We start from the raw sequence: 21,152 nt of genomic DNA, 5'->3' as shown, positions 1-21,152 counted from the left end.
TTGGGGAGGATCTTTCTCTCCCAATGGTGGGCATGGTTCCTGCGCCCAGTGTGGGCATCGGTGGGGTGAAGGAGGATGGTAGGGAGGCCATCTTGATAGGAACACAGCCAATTACGGGGGGGTGGGGTGGGTGAGGTGGGGAGTGTGGGGGAGGGGCACACGGCAAGGTTTTGTGTGTTTGGGTTGCAGTGGGCATCGGATGCCGTCATCAAGGTTTGGCTCTTTGTGATAGTTTTTGTGTTTTCAGCAGTGGCCAGGAGCATCGTATTTGTTGTATTGAATAGACAGGCAGAGTCTGGGCCAGAATGATGGAAACCCATTAACCCTGAAGTTGCCAAATGATGACCTGCACATGCTGTCTTTGGCTTACATGTTCTTGTGACAAATGCATAGATTTCCAGTAACAGTCAGAATGTCTTGTCTGTGACATTGGAGGATCATTCACCACATTGACACTTGATTGATGTTTTGCTGGAGCTCAGGATCGTCTTTCTCCACAAATCCCGATTGCCTTATACCAGGCCCCACAACACCTGCTTATGAAGTCTGTTTCTTTTGATTACTATTTAAAGAGAGCTAGGGAGAGTCAGGAAGGAAGGAAGCAAGCACAAGATGTGATGACAGGATGTCACCCGAGCAGTTTCAGTAGGAAGGATTGTGAGTGTGTGTGTGTGTGTGTGTGTGTTTGTTTGTGTTTATTGGTTCTGGAGCTTGAACTCGGGCCCTGGGTGCTTTGTCTGTTCCTCAGCTTTTTTTCTCAAGGCCAGAACTCTTCTACTTGAGCCACAGATCTACTTTTGACTTTCGGGTGACTAACTGGAGCTAAGACTTTGATGACTTTCCTGCCTATGGTTGGCTTCAATCCATGACCCTTAGACATTAGACGCCTAGTAGCTAGGGTGTTAGGCATGAACTCCTTGCCTCAGACTGACAGTGGGATTTCAAACAACTTTGTGTTACTGCTGTCGATAGTGGATCATCCAGGGGGAACTGCAATACTGCTTTTTAGAATATGTTTAAATGTAGAGCTAAGGCACAGAGGAGAGTGCCTTACACAAATGAGGTATTTTGAAGTCAGACAGAATATTCTAGTGTGGCCTGGGAGATCTCTACCCAACCCTGCTTATGACTGATGAGTTCAGGTGTTTGAAGATCTTACCATGTTAGATCATGTTAGGGTGAGATTGTACTTGTTACTGAGACTCTCTGGATCGAAAATTGTGAGAACAGACTAGTGATAGCTGATGGTCTGTGCTTTTCTTTTTTGGTTGTGGGACCTGAGCACTGTCCTTGAGCTCTTTAGTTTAAGGCTAGCTCTCTACCACTTGAGCCACAGCACTACTTCTGATTTTCTGGTGGTTAATTGGAGATGAGTCTCACAGAATTTGGACTTTTGTGCCCTGGCTACCTTTGAACTGTGATCCTCAGATCTCAGCTTCCCGAGTAGCTAGGATTACAGATGTGAGCCACCGTGCCCACCTTTATACTTCTTTAAAAATTTGAAGCTATTTATAATAATTAGACATGGCAGCTGGGAGCCAGTGGCTCATGCCTGTGACCTTACCTACTCACGAGGCTGAGATCTGAGGATTGAGGCTCCAAGCCAGCCTGAGCAGGAGTCTATGGGATTTTCCTCTCCAATTAATCACTAAAAAATGAGAAGTGGAGGGTGGCTCATGTGGTAGAATATTAGCTTTGAGAAAGAAAAAAATAAAGTTCAGGGACAGCACTAAGCTGGTTCCCATCCCCCCCCACACCTACAAACACCCACAAATTAGAGATGGCTAACAGCAAAACACCAACAGCCATGAGTTTATGAGGTGAAATAATTTTACCTTCATCACCTAAACCTTTGAGTCCATTCCCCAAAGATAAAGTAAAAGTTGATTTTTTTGTTTTCTACAGTAATTAGCATGGACTAGTTGTATGTTTTAACATGTCTGTTTATGAATGCAATGTACTTTTTTTTTTTTTTTTGCCAGTCCTGGGCTTGGGCTCAGGGCTTGAGCACTGTCCTTGGTCTTTCTCAAGGCTAGCACTGTACCACTTGAGCCTCAGCACCACTTTCTGCTTTTTGCTATGTATGTGGTACTGAGGAATCAAACCGGATCTTCGTGCATGCTAGGCAAGCACTCTACCACTAGGCCAAACTCCTGGCCCCTGCAATGTACTTTTTTTTTTTTTTTTTTTTGCCAGTCCTGGGCTTGAGCTCAGGGCCTGAGCACTGTCCTTGGATTTTCTCAAGGCTGGAGCTCTACCACTTGAGCCTCAGCACCACTTCCGGCTTTTTTTCTATATGTGGTACCGAGGAATCGAACCCGGGTCTTCATGCATGCTAGGCAAGCACTTTAACCACTAGGCCAAACTCCCGGCCTGCAATGTACTTTTGATCACACACATTCTCTCTATCACTTTCCTTCATCCTCCTGCCCTTCTTCATAAACCAGTCTTGAGCTTTATTCTATTTTTGTACATATACATAAAGTAACCATATTAACCTTCCCTCACAGGCCCTGTTTTACAGCCCTGTCATTTATTTTTTAAAGTATATGTTATTTGTTTAAAGGGGTTTCACCATAGCCTTTCACATATGCATATAGTGTACTTCGATTAGAATGACCCTATCACTTATTCTCATTTCCTCTCCTACAGACTGATTCTTACTTTGCCAATTGTGTTTTAGGTAGGGGGGACATGAGGAGCTGTCCAACCAAAGGTGTCTTAATATGTCTGCACTTAAAACCACCTCTACAACCAAAGGATGTTGTTGTGAGTTCTGCTAGGTGCAGGCTGTTCCTAAAATACAGCAGCTATCCATTTTGTTAGTCTCTTGTGGATCATTAGCTCAGAAGAAAGCAGTTAGTCCTTTATTCCCTTATTTAGTGTATCTAAATGGTCATATATGCAATTTTTAGTAAAGGTACATTAAAAATTGTGAAATACATTATTTGCCTTTAATGAATTGTGTCTGTATAATTCAAAAAATTGGACTTATATTTCCTACTTTGGAGAAAAATCTACCCTTATAATTCTTGCTTTGTCAATATCCTTTTGTTACTATCTAAAAACATTACAAATAGCAGTTCCATTGAACTATGTCTTCTTAGGGACATGATTTATGAAATGAGAATTAGCTTACTTTATAATAGAAGAATCCAGAGACAATTTTTATTTATTTTTTATTTTTTAATGTTCCTTTTTTTAAAAAAAATTTATTGTTGGGGTAATATATAGATGGGTTTACAGTTACATTTGCCAGATAGTGGGTGCATTACTTCTCACACATTAATACCTCTTCTCATGTTTTTATCCTCCTTTCCCTCCCCCTACCCTCTTAAGTTGATTCTTTTAAAATGCTAGGACACAGTTGAAAGATTCCTCAAAATGCTACAGTTGCTTGACTGCTATGACAGACCTGCTTTGTTCATAGATGATCACTAATATCAAAATAATCTGGAAAATGTGTTTACTTATGAAAGTGAGGAGCTATTTTTGTTATATTTAGCGTCCTAGATGGAATTTTTAAAGCCGGTTGCTAATAAAGGGAATGTTCTCTTCTGAGATCTGTGCTTATAATTTTAAAGTCCCAATGCACAGCAGAGTTGCCAAACTAAGAAAGTTGGAATTTAAGTCTTAGGAGGGATCACCTTCTTGTTCAACCATGTTTTTCCAGTGACATTTAGGAAACAAGAAGGATGAATCTGGATCAAAAGATTAATATCTTGGGGGGGGATGAGGAGTTGTAGCTTAGAGGTAGAACAGCATGTTTTCATTAATGAGGCCCTGGGTTCCACCCCCAGCCCTGCAGAACTGCCCCCCCCAAAAAAAACCCTAAATTAAACACCAGTCACAAAATAGGTCCATATCTTTAAAACTTAACTGAATTGTCATTTTAATTTTGTTTTGTCTTTGAAGTTAATTAGAAGGTTAGATGCTGAAGTACTCTTAATATTAGAGCTTTAGCTGAGTACCAAAGGCTCATGCCTATAATTCTAGCGATTTTGAGATCTGAGGATTGGGGTTCAAAGCCTGACTAGGCAAGAAAAGCTGAAGATTCTTTTTTGTTGTTGTTGGTGGTGGTTGTAAGGCTTTAACTCAAGGTTCAGGCAATGTTCCTAAGGTTTTTTTGCTCAAGGCTAGTGCTTTGCCCACTTTGAGCCTCCACTTCTGGTTTTCTGGTATTTAATCAGAGATGAAAATGCCACTGATTTTTCTGTCTCAGCTGGCTTTGAATATGGATCCTCAGATCTCAGCCTGCTGAGCAGCTAGGATTACAGGCATGAGCCACCCACGTGTGGCCAAGCCTGAGAGATTTTTTCCCCCCTAGTCCTAGGGCTTGGAACTCAGGGCATGAGCATTGATTGTCCTTGAAATTTCTGAAGGCTGGTGCTCTATCACTTGAGCCACAGCACCACTTCTGTTTTTTTCTGTGTATCTGTATATGTGGTACTGAGGAATCGAACCCCATGCTTCATACATGTTAGGCAAGCATTCTACCACTAGGCCACACTGCCAGCCCCAATTAGAGCTCATTGTTGAGGTTATCTTCTTTGTTGGTTTTGGGGCTTGAACTCTGGGCCTGGGCACTGTCCCTGAGCTCTTTAGCTCAAAGCTAGTGCTCTACCACGTTGAGCCACAGCTCCACTTCCTGAGGGATTCTTACCTTTAGTTAACCACCAGAAATCTAGAAGTAGAGCTGTGGCTCAAGTGGTAGGACTACTAGCCTTTAGCAAAAAAGCTAAGGGACAGTGCTTAGGCCCTTGGTTTCATTTAAAGGCACACGAATTTGCGCACACACACAGAATGTGCACACACATAGAACTGATTATTAGTTTCACTATTTTGAAGCTTCTATAGTGAATTGATAAAACCAGTATGGAAAGAGAGCACATGACTGCATAGGGCATCTTGCTAATTTTTGTTGTTGTTGTTGTTGGTTATGGGCCTTGAACTTGGACTGGGTGATGTCCCTGAGCTCTTGAGCTCAAGGCTGCTGCCCTCCCTTTGAGCCAAGTCCCACTTCTGGTTTTTTGGAGGTTAATTGGAGATAAGAATCTCAGGTCCTTTTGTGCCCAGGCTGGCTTTGAACCTTGATCCTCAGATCTCAGCCTCCTGAGTATTGCTAATTTTTTTTTGAGACACAGTCTCACAGTGTAGCCCAGGCTGTCCTCAAAACTCCCATTTACCACTTCTTTATTTTGCCAGTCCTGGGGCATTAACTCAGGGCCTAAGCACTGTCCTTGGGTTCTCAAGACTAGAACTCTACCACTTGAGCCACAGCACCATTTCCAGCTTTTTCTATGTATGTGGTACTGAGGAATTGAACCTGGGTCTTCGTGTATGCTAGGCAAGCACTATTATCACTAGGCCAAATTCCTAGCCCTTTTACCTACCACTTCTAAGGGCTTTGTATACAGGGTGTGCCACCATACCCAGCTAAAAAGAATTAATTTTTTCCCTCAGTCCTGGGGCTTGAATTCAGGGCCTGGGCACTGGCCTTGGGCTTTCTCTAGGTTAGCGTTCTACCACTTAAGCCGTAGCACCACTTCTGGCTTTTTCTGTGTATGGTGTACCAAGGAAGCGAACCTAGGTTTCATGTATGCTAGGCAAGCATGCTACCACTAGGCCATGCTCCAGCCCCCAAATAATTTACATTTTAACTGAAGACACTAATTAAGATCAGAACCTTAAGTGTTTATGAGGTCCACTTCGGTTCTGGGCTCTGACTCTTACTGGCTGTATAGTCTTGAGCAGATCATTTCTTTAAGTTTAAGGACCTCTAAACTGGGAGAGCGATAATAAAAATGTGCTTCATTGGGCATTTGAGTAGTTTCTATGTATATTACACCTAAGGCAGAGTATGTTACGCTGTAATGCCATGGCAGTGATTGTTGCTGCTGGTTGAAATAGATTTCAGTGGTGAAGATGGAATTGTTTGAAGTAATCTCATATTCATTACCTTTTAAGGAAAGTTTTAGAAAGTGCTCGGCCTTCTGTGACCTGACTTCAATTCATTTTTCTGATGAATTTTTCCTGATGACAGGCCTTAATTTTTCAAAGGATCACTGGGCATCACTATGTGTAATTATCTTCTTAGGGAGCACTAACTGTAATACCCTTTTCCCCTGAAACCACAGACACAGAAAAAGCTGAAGGGGCGCTGTGGCTCAAGTGGCAGAGTGCTAGCCTCGAGCAAAAAGTGTCTAAGGACAGTGCCCAGGCCCTGAGTTCAAGCCCCAGGACTAGGAAAAATAAATAAATAAATAGATAAGAATTATACCTGGGCGCTGGGCACTGGTAGCCCACACCTGTAACCCTAGCTACTCAAGGAGGCTGAGATGTGAGGATTGCAGCTCAAAGCCAGCCCCGGCACAAAAAGTTCCTGAGACTCTTACCACCAAATAACTGCCAGCCAGAAAACTGGAAGTGGAGCTGTGGCTCAAGTGGTAGAGTGTTAGCCTTGAGTTGAAGTGCTCAGGGGCAGCACCCAGGCCCAGAGTTTAAGCACCAAGACTGACTAAAAAAAAAAAAAAAGAATTATACCTGGGCACTGGTGGTTCTTGACTGAAGCCCTAGCTGTGTAGGAGGCTGAGATCTGAGGATCACGGTGAAATGCTAGCCCGGGTAGGAAAGTCTGAGAATCTTTATCTCCAATTAACTACCACAAAACTGGAGAGTGGCAGTGTGGGTCTAAGTGATAGAGTGCTAGTCATGAGCAAAAAAAGCTCAGGGAGAATTCCTAGGCCCTGAGTTCAACCCCTGTGACCGACACCACACACACACACACACACACACACACACACACACACACACACACACACACACACACACAAAAAAGTGTGTGTGTGTGTGTGTATATATATATATATATATATAGAGAGAGAGAGAGAGAGAGAGAGAGAGAGAGTTATTTTTTGAGATGCACATGGAATGCATTGTTTCTTTTCTTTCTTTCTTTTTTTTTTTTTTTTTTAACATTGAAGCCAGGTGCTGGTAGCCTGTAATCCTAGCTACTCAGGAGGCTGAGATCTGGGTATTGCAGTCTTGTCAGGAAAGTTGGTGAGACTGTTATCTTTGGTTAACTGCCAAAAAATGCTGGAAGTAGAGCTGTGGCTTAAGTGGTAGTGTGCTAGCTTTGTGCAAAAAGGAAAGCTCAGAGACTGGGGTCAGTTTAAACAAGGCAGGCACATGCGCACACGCACAGCTAAACTGCTCCTGTTAAATGCTAGGATTAGAAGGAACTTATAGATATGTATACCACAACCCAGAGAACTTACTTTCTTTTTCTTTTTTTCTTGTATTCTGGTCCTAGGGCTTGAACTCAGGGCCTGAACTCTCCAAGCTTTTTTGCTCAAGGCTTTCACTCTATTACTGTGAGCCACAGCTCTCCTTCCAGCTTTTTTCAGGTGGTTTATTGGACATGAGTTTCCTGGGAGCTAGGAATGTGGCTCAGTGGTAGAGTGCTTGCATAGCATGCATGAAGCCTTTAGTACTACATAAACAGAAAAAGCCAGAAGTGTCGCTGTGGCTCATATGGTAGAGCACTAGCCTTAAGCAAAAGAAGCTCAGTACCCAGGCCCTGAGTTCAAGCCCAAGGACTGGCCAAAAAAAAAAAAAAAAGTTTCACAGACTTTCCTGCCTGGGGTAGCTTCAAACTCAGATCTCAGCCTCCTGTGAGCCGCCAGTGCTCAGCTGAGTTTAACTTTCTTGCTCAAGCTTACATAGATGCTTAGATAAAAACAGATCTCCTAATTTTTGTCTCTTTTTTCCCCCTCTCATACTATAGAATACTGCCTTCAAGAATTTAGAATTAACTCACCGATTTTTAAAAGCCTCTGCCGTTCTACTGGAGATGTAGTAGATCACTTGCTAAACCCCCGCACTATCAATACAAATAACAACAACCACAACAAAACACAAAAAAAAACCCTCTGCACTGATTAATTTTGAAATAAAAAAGCCCACATATTGCCTATTTTTCTTGTGTAATTCTTTTAGAATGTCAAATATCAAAAGTTTCCGTGGGTCTGTCGAATCATTTGGGTAGAGTATGGTGGTCATGGGAGCATCCTTGCATCCTTGAGTGGAATTCCCGAGAGCACAAGATGTGCTTGTGTGCTTTGGAGTAGCTTGAGCAGCTGCCTGGAAGACATGTCCTTTGGGTGATGACACTTGGTGTTAGAAGCATTTGGTCTAGTACTGCTCCATATTTGAGAACCTTCCCTTTCTCCAGCAAGCTGTATGCAGTGTCTGTGTCTCTGAGCAAGGCCACATGACAGTGCTCATGAAGATTTCCAGTAATCTTCATTTTGTTTCTTTGTGTTTCGTGCTTTGTTGGGTTTTTGTTTCTGCAGTGATGAGGATCAAACCTATGGCTAAACTTGTGTTCTACTACTGAGCTGTAGTCTTAGACTTTTTCTTTTTTGACCAGGCCTCAAACTCAGGGCCTGAGCTTCTTTTGCTCAAGGCTAGTGCTCTACCACTTGAGCCACAGCGCCACTTCCCGGCCTTTTCTGTTTATGTGGTACTGAGGAATCCAACCCAGGGCTTCATGCATGCTAGGTAAGCACTCTACCCCTAAGCCACACTCCCAGTCTCCCTACCCCCATTTTTATGAGATAGGGTCTGGCTATATAGCACGTGTTGGCCTTGAACTAATCCTTCTGTCTCCACTTTTCAAGTACTGGGATTACAGGTGGTCCTTACCATACCCAGCTGAGAAATTCTTTTTTTTTTTTTGGTCCTGGGGCTTGAACTCAAGGCCTGAACACTGTCCTTGGGCTTTTTCAAGGCTAGAGTTCTACCACTTGAGCCACAACACCACTTCCAGCTTTTTTTGAGTATGTAGTACCAAGGAATTGAACCCAGGGCTTCATGAATGCTAGGCAAGTACTCTACCAGTAGGTCAAACTCCTTGCCCCAGAAATTCTTTTTTGTTGTTGATTTGGGGGCTTGAACTCTAGGCCTGGGTGCTATCCCTGATCTCTTTTGTTCAAGGCTAGCATTCTGCCACTTTGAGAGTGACTAATTGGAGATAAGGGTCTCATTGGGACTTTCTGTCCCAGCTGGCTCTAGATCTCAGTTTCCTGAGTAGCTAGGATTACAAGTGTGAGCCACCAGTGCCTGGCGAGAATTTTTTTTTTTGGGGGGGGGGGGTTGAACTCAGGGCCTAAGCACTGTCTTTGGGCTTTCTCAGGGCTAGAGCTCTACCACTTGAGCCACATCACCATTTTTGGCTTTTCCTGTGTATCTGTGTATATAGTACCAAGGAATCAATCCTGGGTCTTCGTCCATGCTAGGCAAGCACTTTACCACTAGGCCATGCTCCCGGCCTGAGAAATTCTTTTAAAATGAATCTTGTAAAAAAATTCACTGTAGCAAATAATAATTCTTTAAGCTGTTGGAAGCAGTTTTGGTTAATGTTCCAATTTTTACCCTTTTGAATCATTTCTAGAATCACATAATTGGAGTATAAAAATCATCCTCACAGCCGGGTACGGTGACTCATGCCTGTAATCCTAGCTACTCAGGAGGCTGAGATCTGAGGATTGGGGTTCAAAGCCAGCCCAGGCACTAAAGTCCGTGAGACTCTTATCTCCAATTAACCACTAGAAAACTGGAAGTGGCGCTGTGGCTCAAGGAGCAGGGCAGCAGTTTTGAACTGAAGAACTCAGGGACAGTGGCTAGGCCCAGAGTTCAAGTCCGACGACTGACCCTCCACCCCCCCAAAAAAATATCATCCACACAGCTTGACAACTTACATACTATGACAGTGTTCAGGCCTTGCCTGGTCCTCGAAGCTATATGGGTGATAAAGTACAGCCAACCATTCTTCTGGTTTGGAAAAGGGACAGACACTAACTTGCAACTGTTAGTTTTGTCAGGGTCTTGTTGAATGAATACTGATTTGTTCCTGGCATTGAGCAGTCTCTGCCTTCCAAGTCTTGTCACGTGCTGGCTCTTTGGTTGGGGGAGGTAGTGAGGTGCTCCCACACTATGCCTGTTAGCCAGCTCCCTGTGCCAATCACTGATCTTTGTCCTTAGATCGTTTGCCCAACAATAGGGATGGCATTGGGCCTGCAAAATTGTCTGACCTTCTAAAGAAATTTAAACTTCAGCATGTTAGCTAGGCAGCAACTGGTTTGGAATTTCAAGGGAGGAAAGGGCACCCTCTGAGACCTCTTTCCTCCTATCTGTTTCTCACGAGCAGCACGTCCCATGCCAGGCTGTGGTGCTCCAGAGTGCTGCTATCTATGAAGGACATTCCCTGCCAGGATCAGAAGTCCTTTCTTCATGCCTTTGCATCAGCTTCACTTCTTTATATTATGCTTCCCTCAGGGCCATCTTGAGGCTTCTCTAGAGACTTTGCTGAGTGTTTTATTGTTGTTTTTTTCCCCCCGGTTGTGGGACTTGAACTCAGGGCTTGGGCATTTTCCTTGTACAGTGTCTTTTTGCTCAAGGCTAGCAGTCTTGAGCCACACCGCCACTTCTGGCTTTTTCTGTGTATATGCTACCTAGGAATGGAACCTAGGGCTTCATGCACGCTAGGCAAGCACTCTGTTAGTAGGTTACACTCCCGACCCTCTTTGCTGAGGTTTTTTTTTTTTTTTTTTGTGGGTCATGGGGCTTGTACTCGGCCTGGGTGCTGTTCCTGAGCTCTTCAGCTCAAGGATACTGCCCTACTCCTGGGCCTGGATGTTGTCCTTGAGCTCTCCAGCTCAAGGCCCTACCCTTGAGCCAAGCCACACTTCCTGTTTTCTAGTAGTCAGTTGGTGATAAGAGTCTCAGGTCCTTGTGCTTGGGCTGGCTTTGAACCTTGATCCTCAGATCTCAGCCTCCTGAGTAGCTAGGAGGGTGCCATTGCACCCGGCATCTTTGCTGAGTTTTTAAAAGAGCCTTTGGGACCTGAACTCTCCTTGTTCTTGGATTCCTAACATTTAGGGGACAACGGTCATGGATTCTGGACTCCTTTCTCAGTGAGTAGCTCTCAGAGCTGTATCCTCTCTGTCCTGTGGTTTCAGTCATTAGCAAGCATTCCTAGCGTCCCATCATTGCAAACTCACTTTGTCTCAAATTTGCTTCCCCTCCCCTCTTTTACTCCTTCTTTCTTTTTGTATTACTGGGTTTTGAACTCAGGACTTTATGTTTGCTAAAGCATGTGATTTACCACTTGAGTTATGCCTCCAGTCTTTTTTGCTTCCTTTCTTTTTCCAATAAGAATGGCCATGTTTTCTGTAGATGGGTCTGATGCAACTTACAAGCTTGTTTCATTGTATAGACCTTCAGTTTGCTTGGGATTTTCACTTCTTGCTTACATCCATCATTTGGTGTGTCAGACAGTGGTCATTAGTTTCTCCAGGGTTATAGAAAACAAAGCTCTATTTTCTCCACATTTTCCAGAAGCACACACTTAAACTGCATTTATTTTATTTTCTCAGCTCCTGTGTGTGTGTGTGTGTGTGTGTGTGTTTCTTTTTTTGCCAGTTCTGGGGCTCAAACACTGGGCCTGGACACTGTCCCTGAGTTCCTTTTGCTTATGACTTGCATTCTACCACTTGAGCCCACAGCCCCACTTCTGGCTTTTTCTGTGATTAATTGAAGGTAAGAGCCTCACTGACTTTCTTGCCCAGGTTTCCTTTGAACCACAGTCCTCATAGCCCAGCCTCTTAAGCAGCTAGGATTTCAGGTATGAGCCTCCAGAGCCCAGCTAGTTCTTCAAAAAACTTGTCCCCTACCAATTATTTCTGTCTAAGACCATAGTTTCAGCTGGGCTCTTATCTCCAATAACCAGCAGAAAACCAGAAATGGCACTGTGACTTAACGTGGTATAACACTAACCTTGAGGGAAAAAGCTCAAGGACAGTGCCAACTCCCTAAGTTCAAACGAGTTAACCCCCCCCCAAGAAAAAAAGGACCATAGTTTCATTACGGGTACTCATTGACACTCCCTGCTATATTGAGGTCAAAGCCTGGAGATTTTGAGTTTAGGGATACCAAGTTGATATTACAGTGCCGAAGCAGGGAGTTTCCATACTTTGTTATTGTTTGTTTTCTTTCTTGGTTTGGTTTGTGGGGTGGTGAAGGTAAAAGTGCTTCCTCTTGATCAGTGATGCATGAGAATCCCAGGCCGTGGCCTGTAGCCTCAGAACAGGAGTTAACAATGCGCCACAGGGAAGTGCTTGGGTTTGATGGTGCGTAAGTAAGGAGGAGAGGAGAAAAATAGTCAAGGTCAAGGTGGGAGACCATTGAAGGAGTGGGAAAGAGTGGTATGCTGCCAAAGCCTAGAAGGTTTTGAGAATGAGGAAAAGATGAGCATCACATGCCCTGGAATTGTCCAGAAGAATAAGTATTAGACACTTGTGTACTTCCCACAGTGACTTGGGATTTATTCTTTGGAAGGGGAAGGGTGAGCTGTTTGCAGGATTGGAGATGGCAAAGGATATTGGGTACAGGAATAGTCCCTGACTGTTCCTCAGTGAAACAACAGTCCCTAAGAGTCTTGGTGTGGGATCAAGAGCAAGGCCTTGTGGTAGAGTGTTTGCCTAGCATGTATGAGTTTAATACCTCCGTACCACATACACAGAAAAAGCCAGAAGTGATGCTATGGCTTAAGTGGTAGAGCACTAGCCTTGAGAAAGCCCAAGGATAGTGCTCAGGCCCTGAGTTCAAGCCTCAGAACTGGGGGTGGGAGAGAGTCTTGGTGTAAAACTGGCACTGGTAGCTCACACCTGTAATCCTAGATACTTAGGAAAATGAGATCTGAGGATCACCATTCAAAACCAGTCCAGGCACAAAAGTCCGTGAGACACCTCCAGTTAACCACCAGAAAACCAGAAGTGGTGCTGTGGCTCAAAGTGGTAGAGCACTAGCCTTGAGCTGAAGAGCTCAGGGACAGCCCTCAGGCTGAGTTCAAGTCCCATGACCACCAAAAACAAAAGAAGTCCTGGTGTGCAGTATATAAATGTTGGTATACAGAAGATAGCTATGCAGTGGCTTTATCTCAGAGCATCCCCCATAAGCCCAGTCTCACTTTTATAAAAGTAGAGAGAAAAACTCAGCCTTCAGTTCTATGTCTCTCATTTTCTAAGTTTTATCTTTGTAGCCTCTCAATATCTAAAGTGATAATTTTGAATTCTAAAGAAATTATGTGAAAAGACTTTTCAGGCCAGAACCACAAGCGGTTCTGCTTTAAGAAGACCTCTTAGGATATGAATTATCCTGAAGGTGGTTCCTTTCTGGCTTCCTAGCAGAAGTGTGCATTTCCTAGATATTGCAACAGTAACTTGCTGAAGGTGTCAGATACCTTAGGGCTGGGATAAAAACCTAGGTGTGGTGTTACCTGAAGACCTGATGATGCTAATGCCATGGTTTGCTTAACAGCTTACTGAGGCTGTTCTCCCTGGGAAGTGAGTCAGTTATTTGTAAATACAGCTCACTGGATAGCCTTCAAAGTCAGAGGATTTTGGTGGAAAAATAATCAAAGGATATGGTTGAGAAATAGGTCTGTCTCAGCTGACTGACCAGAGTTCCAGCAGTGTCTGATTTTTTTTCCCATAGACTTAGCTCTGAAGGCATAGATCATGGCTCTCTTCTAGCTGTTCACCTATAGGTTGATAGAATCCTATGGTACTTGTAGTGTGAGGATAGTGGAGGTGCTCAAGAGCCTTCTTTATTGCTGATCTTTTAGCTACTTAAGATTGGTTTCTCCCATCTGATCTGTGCAGTGGGTTGATATCTGTCCTCTCCAGTCATGTTGGGAGTGCAGGAGTTATGTGAGCTTTGTTATCATACAGGGCTATCAGCCAAACACCCTTGCTCTCTCTTGAACAATTGCCATTTCATCTCCTTTCTGTTCCAGAGAATTCTCTGAATAGAGAAATTTTAATTTGCAGCTAGTGGTCTGTAGAAAATGTGCCACCAGGGGAATGACTATTTTGAGAACTTGTAACTGAGAATTTCTTCCACAGATAGCACTCTTTTATAAGGACTTTCATTAGACAGGGTTACACATCTTGTTTCCTAGATCTTGGCGGAATTCTCTTAATTCTTGGTTCTGATGTTCTGACCTATCATACTTACATTTATTTACTTAGAAGAGTTGTTGTTGCTGTTACTATTATTAAAGTAGAACCTTTTGTTATATGCTGTACAATATTCTCCATTTGTAGTTTTAGTCTTTTTGCATCTCCCTCTCCCTCCCTCCCTCTCCCTCTCCCTCCCTCTCCCTCTCCCTCCCTCTCCCTCCCTCCCTCTCCCTCCCTCCCTCTCCCTCCCTCTCCCTCTCCCTCCCTCCCTCTCCCTCCCTCCCTCTCCCTCTCCCTCCCTCTCTCTCTCTCTCCCTCTTCCTCTCCCTCTCCCTTTCCCTCTCTCTCTCTCTCTCCTTCTTCCTCTCCCTCTCCCTCTCCCTCTCTCTCTCCCTCTCCCTCTCCCTTTCCCTCTCTCTCTCTGTGCCAGTCCTGGGGCTTCAACCCAGGGCCTGGGTGCTATCCTTGAGGTTTTTTGCTCAAGTCTAGCATTTTACCACGTGAGCTATAGTTCCATTTCTGGCTTTTGATGGTTAATTGAAGACAAGAGTCTCACTGATTTTTCTTGCTGGGCTGGCTTCAAATCACAATCACAATCAAGCCAGTCCTGGCTTGAACTCAAGGCCTGAGCACTATCCTTGAGCTTTCTCAAGGCTAGAGCTCTCTCACTTGAGCTACAACATCACTTCTGGCCTTTTTTTTTTTTTATGTATATGCTACTGAGGAATAGAACCCTGGTCTTCATGCATGTTAGGCAAGCACTCTACCACTAGGCCAACCTCTGGGCCCCTAACATAGCTATTCGCTTTTTTTTTTTTTTTGCCAGTCCTGGTCTTGGGCTCAGGGCCTGAGCACTGTCCCTGGATTTTCTCAAGGCTAGGACTCTACCACTTGAGCCACAGCACCACTTCTGGCTTTTTGCTATGTATGTGGTACCAAGGAGTCAAACCCAGATCTTCGTGCTTGCTAGGCAAGCACTTTAACCACTAGGCCAAACTCCCGGCCCCAGCTGTTCTCTTTTTTAAAAAGTTATTTTTAATTTCATATTTTTTCAGTTAAGATGAAAAATGTGAAGTCCTTCCCCCCCCACAAAAAATGTGAAGTCCAGAAATGACTTGATTTCTCACAAGACCATACAGCTTGTGTTGTTTTTCCTTTTTCCTGAGGAGTGTCTTTAGAAAGTCATTTGTAACTGTTTTTGTTTTCTTTCTAGTTTTGTAGCCCCTCTTAATGTGTGTACAAGATCAGTATTCATTAAGTAATGTAGGTTTAGCGACTTCTTGATGTTAACCATTCTTAAGAACGAGAATATTTCTGTTTTCTGTTCATGAATATGACTGAGAAAACTACTCTGCTGTGGTGTGTGGCTTGGAAACTTTCATGCATTCACCCGCTAGATTCCTCCTAACAGCACGAAACTGCAGGGACATGTATAGAACTAGATGTGACAAGTGTCATGTGTGCACAGCTCTCCACATTTGTCGTAAAGCTGATTTTCAGTGCCTTCTCTTGACTGTAGGCTTTGCCTATGGAGAGATTTCTGCTCACTCCAGACTTAGGCCTCAGTGTTGAGCTATTCTGCATTCCTAAAGTCTTCTGGTTAAGATGTCACTGCTCCCACCAGAACCTCCTGGAGTAGATAAGCTGCCAGTGGCTGGGCCTGTTGTCCCACAGCCTGTGTGCCCAGACATTTCTGCTCTAGTACTGAGACAGGACATTGTTTCAAGCTCTGAAATGTTTGTTGACTTTTAATGTTTAGGTCAGGCTAAACTCTTGGTACAAGAGTGGGAAAGAGGCAACTTGGAAGGATTCTTTTTCTTTTGGCTGGTTGTGGGGCTTGAACTCTGGGCCTGGGTGCTGTCCCTGAGCTCTTCACTCAAGCTGGCGCTCTACCACTTGAGCCACAGCTCCACTTCCTTAAGATTCTTAAGGCAGCTTTGTACCAGGCAGTTATCAGCCATTGGGATGTGGCAGTAAATCAGGTCTCTTCTATGTGAAATTCATGATCTTATGGGGAGATGGGAAAATGCATAATGATGTCAGGTGCTTGAGCTGTTACACAGAATGAAGCAGATGCTTCTATTTTTGACTTGACCTCATGATGTTGCTTAGTAGAGTCCTGAACACATACATTCAATTATAACTACAGGTGCTTACCACCATGCTTGGCTTGGTGTATTTCAATATGAGTGGAGTTTCAAGTGTTAGCATCTGAAAGGGCTCTGAAGCTAACACTTGGCTCAGATGTGGACAGATGCTTCTGGAGTATCTCCCATCATTCAAAGGAAATAAGTGGAAATGTAAAAATCTATGCATTCTCTAGGGCAAGATCAAACTATTAAAATTCCGAAAGGCTTCATTCTGCCTACTTATTCATTATTCCTAGGGATACATTAGTGTTGTTGGGAGGTGAAGTTCCTGGATTCTGTGGCTTCTAGAAGAATGAACATGCAGTGCTTCTAGTCATCAGTTGCTTTTCCTCACAGATGCTGGCAAACCAGTGTTCTAGGCTTTGCAGAAAGATGTTAATGAATTTGATTAAAAAAGAAACATTAAAGCTCTCAAAGTAAACAAAGATGGACAGGCAGTTCCTACTTGGGATGGTGTTGGCATTGTAATTATTGAAAGTGCCCGCTGAATCGATATTGTATGGGGGAAGTACCTATATCATGTGGGTACTTCATCAGAAGAGAGAAAGTGGGTGAGAAGGATGGTGTACCAGCCTTCTGGGACTGCTCTAACATTATCACAATTTGAGTGCTTTAAAACAATGGAAATTTGCAGCGTGCCAGTGGCACATATCTGTAATCATAGCTATTCAGAAGGCTGATATTTGAGGATTGCAGTTCAAAGTCAGCCAGGAAAGTCTGTAAGACTCTTTTTGTTGTTGTTTGTTTTAAACTCAGGCCCTGGGCATGACCCTAAGCATTTCTGCTGAAGGCTAGCACTATACCACTTTGAGCCACAGTGCCATTGGTTTGGGTTTTTGTTTTTTGTTTTTTGTTTTTTTTTTTTCCCTCTATCATGGGTCATGGGGCTTGAACTCTGGGCGTGGGTGCTATCCCTGAGCTCAAGGCTAGCACCCTACCCCTTGAGTCTCAGCCCCACTTCTCGTTTTTCTAATGGTTAATTGGGGATAAGAGTCTCATGTTCTTTAGTGCCAGGGCTGCCTTTGAATCGATATCTTCAGGTCTCAGCCTCCTGAGTAGCTAGGACTATAGGCGTGAGCCACGGCATCTGGCTTTTTTTTTTTTTTTTCCACCAGTGCCCAGATAGTTATTTCTTTTTCCTTGTAAAAACTCAGATGGAAGTACCGGGGCTCACATTTGTAATTCTAACTACAGCCAGGGCACGAAAGTCTGTGAGACTCTTTTTTTTTTTTTTTTTTTTTTTTTTGCCAGTCCTGGGCTTGAGCTCAGGGCCTGAGCACTGTCCTTGGACTTTCTCAAGGCTAGAGCTCTACCACTTGAGCCTCAGCACCACTTCTGGCTTTTTTCTATGTATGTGGTACCGAGGAATCGAACCCGGGTCTTCATGCATGCTAGGCAAGCACTAGGCCAAACTCCTGGCCCGTCTGTGAGACTCTTATCTCCTATTAACCACCAGAAAACTGGAGGTGACGCTGTGGCTCAAGTGGTAGAGTGGTAGCCTTGAGCAGAAAAGTTCAGGACCAGTGCCCAGGCCCTGAGTTCATGCCCTATAACCAACCAAATAAACAAAAACCTCAGATGGAAACCTACTAGGCCTTTTCATTTTTGCAATATAGAAGTTCTTAGTGATTGCTGAGAATTCTCTCTTTCCTGGCAATTCCTCTTGAAGGGATCTGGCTTAAGCAGGGGAGTTGATTGCCCTGAGAGCTGGCTACTAGGCTTAAGATGGCATAAAGGTTAGCCTCAGACTAATGCCTTTGTTCCAGATATAGGTTTGCATATAAAGCAGTACAAAAATAGGAAGTTAGAGTCCCTAAATGAAATGTGTGAAGGGTGAACTGGATTGGGAGCATAACCAGCCAGTGAACAAGATGGAGAGAACAAGGATAAGATTCTAATGGAGCGTACCACTCACTTCCTTTCCCAGCTTTGAGCTCCTAGTAGGCACACACAAAAGGAATATTAATGTCTACAGTTTGGTGGATACAAAGTGGAGTTGGCATATGGTAAAGAAGTGAGGTGTGCATAGGGCTAGGTCTGCCTGCCTAAAGGCCAGATAACACAGTGGGAAGGATTCCTGGCCCACCACAGCTATACTTTATAAAAGGAAGGGCTGAGTATGTCACAAGGAGAGCTTCAAATGGCTGCTGCTTTTGTTAAGTCAGGGCAAACATTTAGGATGAGTGGAAAGACATACAGTATGATTTCATTTCAGAGAGTAACAGTACATATAGGCTACAGTGGGCGGAGCAAGGTCCCTTTTCAGGGGCCCAGACACCAAAAACACTCCAAAAACACTCCACATATTGTCCTCTGTCCCACCCTGTGTCGTCATCACGTCTCCATTCCCCTTTTCCTTCCTTCAGTGTTGAGTCAGGGGAGGTTGACCAGAAGTTTTTTAAGTGTGAGTCTCTCTAAAAGTACTTAATGGCTTTTGCTGGGTTCTTGGTACCTTTCCATGTATTATTACTCTAAGTGCCTTTTACCCTTTTTTTTTTTTTTTTTCTAAAAAAAAAAAAAAAAACGATAGCATCTCCGGGAACTGAGAGGAAAGGAACCTCAGCAGGAGCTTTTTATCCCTTCCTTTTAGAGCAAGCAAGCACTATTTCCTGTTTACCCTAGCATCACCATCCCCTTGGGAATGGCTCAGGAACTGTGGGAGGATGGGCATTGGGTGAGTTAGAATCTGAGGTGGTGTGTGTGTGTGTGGGGGGGGTTCCTTCCCTGCTCAGCATCTGGTGGGTCTTGTGACTTGGAAAGGAAAGAAGAAGGAGGGTCTTGAGAGCAGCTAGGAGACAGTCTTGATAGAGTAAATACAAGGCCTTTTCTAGCTACTCTGTGCTGGCTCCTGTGCTAGCCCTCCTACCAGCCACCCATCCCCTTCTACTGCAGGGCAGAGCCTAAAGGAGCAAGGGAAGCAGGAGCAGAGTCAGGTACTCGAGCTAGCAGTTGAGATAGGTGATGTGAAACTCTCAGTACAATCTAGGTACTTGGATCTAAAGAATTCATTAGCTCATTCAGCCATTGTTCAGCAAATCTTTGGGTATTTTCTATGTTCTAGGCCCTGCTCTTGGTGCAATGAGAAATCACTATGCCAGACGAATATATTTTGTTTTGCCATGTGCCCCACTTTACAGATACCTATGTAAGTTATGTAAGTGCACCGATGTGTGCATTGCAAAGCATAGAAGGGAAGGAAAATATAAGTAGAAATAAGCTATGATATTTCCTCCCACCACTTCACAGAGCAGTCTAGGGCTCTGTTGCTTTAACAGATAGACTTCTTGTGTCAGACACCACTTCACACATTAGCTCTCAGCTGAGACAGAGCTGAGTTTGAACTGAGACTGCCTGTGTGAAAAAGGAAGCCAGGCAGGCACATGCTGGGCTAAAGTAATTTAGTTGTCAGTCAGACTAGAAAAGGGCGCCTAGGTTGCCTGAGGGTAGGTATGTAATGGTCTTCTGTGTGCTGGTGTCCTCTGTGTGGGTAGTTTACCATGTTCAGTACCTTTTCAGTTTTCACAGATTTCTACCCTTGTTGCATTTGACTGCTTTCAACTCAACTCCCCTAATATCTGCCTACCAGGAAAGTGGAAAAAGGAGCTTATGCTCTGAGTATGATAAGCATCAGAGCTGTCCCTGGGTCCTACTTCTTAGACTGGCTGTTGTTGTTGCCTGCAGAAAGCTGGCTTAGATTCCTGCCTGTCTTGCTATCCACAGAAGTAACAAACTGCTGGATATGCTCAGTGTCTCTGATTTGTGATCCAGAATGTGCCATTTTTCTTATAAGCAAGAACTTGGGTTTCCAGGTCACAGCCTCCTTCTTTAAGCTGTTTTTTTTTTTTGGGGGGGGGGGGGAAGGGGATGCAAATTAAAAGCAAGAAAAAACTGGATACTCAGTTCTCCCACATATATCTGAGTCCTTCGATTTAAGCCATTCTCTCCTGTAGTCTATTTGTAATCACCTTGGGCTTCTGGAAGAGCAAAATTCACTAGCATCTTGTTACCGAAGGTCAAACTGCCCCTCCAGGCAGACAGTGCCTGTAATAAGCTTGAAAAGAATAGCCAGAAGCTACAGGCTATCCTAAAACAAATGGTCAACAAGGCCCTCTCTACCTGTGACACAATTGTTTTGTTTTGTTTTATTTTTGCCAGTCCTGGGCCTTGAACTCTGGGCCTGAGTACTGTCCTTGGACTTTCTCAAGGCTAGAGCCCTATCACTTGAGCCACAGCACCATTTCCAGCTTCTTTCTATATATGTGGTACCGAGGAATCGAACCTGGGTCTTTATGCATGCTAAGCCAGCACTCTTACCACTAGGCCAAACTCCCGGCCCCTGTGACATGATTTTAATGATGCTTACATACATTTCTCATTTCTGTGTCCAACTCTTGTGTTTTAACCCAAGGCCACTGTCTGTACCTTGGAGTTGTACCTCCCAAGGCTTCTATGGGAAAACATGTCACTGTTTGGCCTGTGGGAGAGAGTGGCTGGACCTAACATGGGACTGCTGGACTTTGGACTTTGCTCTCACATTAGACCCACTGCAGAAGCTACTGCCAGCGCTGAGCTTCCTTGATCCAGCTTTTGCTGATGGGCTGGGGAGGGGCCCAAACCACAGGTCTCTGGTGTTCTCTGGAGTTTTCTGTTCCCCAGGCCTGCTCTACATGTATCAGGGGCTGACGCGCTGGCTTGCCTCCCTCCTCTGCTTTGCCCTTTCTCCTTACAGGGCTTCACTCTTTCAGCCTGTTTGGTTTGTCTCATCTGTGGGAAGGAAGTGGTGTGTTTAATTGCTATTCTTTGGCTCAGAGGGTGCCTCTGGCCTATTCAGGAGTGGATGAGGGTAGGTGACTCTCTTAAGGACAGGTAAAACCTAAGAAATTAATCTTTCAGACTTTCCTCAGGGTTCTTACTTCACTTATTAGTCTTGTCATCATCACCTTGAGATCTATGAAAACAGTAATTATGGTGTGCTTGT

At 44.1% G+C, this 21,152-nt stretch overlaps 1 protein-coding gene across 1 annotated transcript in view; it reads left to right on the top strand.

Moving 5' to 3' along the window:
* The window catches only part of Cds2 (CDP-diacylglycerol synthase 2), a 41,075-nt gene that overhangs the window by 591 nt on the left and 19,332 nt on the right, over positions 1-21,152 (top strand). The gene's annotated exons all lie outside the window — the stretch shown is intronic.

Source organism: Megascapheus bottae, chromosome 18 (genome assembly GCF_031878675.1).
Source record: "Megascapheus bottae isolate mThoBot1 chromosome 18, mThoBot2.hap1, whole genome shotgun sequence".
In the NCBI taxonomy this organism is placed as follows: Eukaryota; Metazoa; Chordata; class Mammalia; order Rodentia; family Geomyidae; genus Megascapheus; species Megascapheus bottae.
The sequence above is the reverse complement of the archived record's forward strand: the minus strand, read 5'-3'. Positions and strand labels throughout refer to the sequence as shown.